The 700-nt window shown below is 46.3% G+C and overlaps 1 non-coding gene across 1 annotated transcript; it reads right to left on the reverse strand.

Moving 5' to 3' along the window:
- Positions 1-213: 213 nt before the first annotated feature.
- LOC145103466 (small nucleolar RNA R71) lies at positions 214-320 on the reverse strand. Its single transcript, XR_013706558.1, has one exon. It is a non-coding gene; the product is annotated as a small nucleolar RNA R71 (small nucleolar RNA).
- Positions 321-700: the final 380 nt, after the last annotated feature.

Here is a 700-nt window from a genome sequence, read left to right on the forward strand (position 1 = left end):
GCTTTTAAGCATCTAGATGAAGTCAACGACATTGCAGATTACTTCAATGTCCCAAATGTCAACAGAAACACAGTCTTGCTTAGGATGCTTCCCATCACTTTCAAAGGAGCTGCTAAGGAGTGGTTAAAAGCACTCCCACCGGGTACAATCACCACTTGGGCTCAAATGCATGAGCAATTCTTGGACCAGTTTTGCCCGCCATCCAAGATAGCCAAACTCAAGAAGGCAATAGCCAACTTTGAGCAACAGCCGGGGGAGTCACTATACGAAGCATGGGAGCGGTACAAGGGCTTACTCAGAAATTTCCCTCAACATGACCTAAATGTGCAGCAAGAGATGTCAATCTTTTATGATGGGGTCAATGTGATGACAAGACAACTCCTTGATTCTCAAGGACCGTTGACAAAGAAAAATCCAAGGGAGGTCAAGGAGCTAATTGAAGAATTCGCAAAACGCTCCCGCTAATACCATAACCTGAGGCAAGATGGAAGCAAAGGCGGTGGAGGGGCCCAAACTGAAGAAATTGTAGCTGTCATGGCCATGCTGAATAACATGGATCGCAGGATAACACAAATGGACCAGTCGATACATGCCATAAGAATGGGGTGTGAGCGATGCAGTGGTCCACACTTGACCAAGGACTGCAATGTGGATGAGTTTGGGAACAGAAAAGCTCAAGTGTGCTACTCTAGTGGGGATA

The sequence above is a fragment of the Lactuca serriola genome, chromosome 4 (genome assembly GCF_051521515.1).
Source record: "Lactuca serriola cultivar US96UC23 chromosome 4, Lser_US96UC23_V15, whole genome shotgun sequence".
Lineage (NCBI taxonomy): Eukaryota > Viridiplantae > Streptophyta > Magnoliopsida > Asterales > Asteraceae > Lactuca > Lactuca serriola.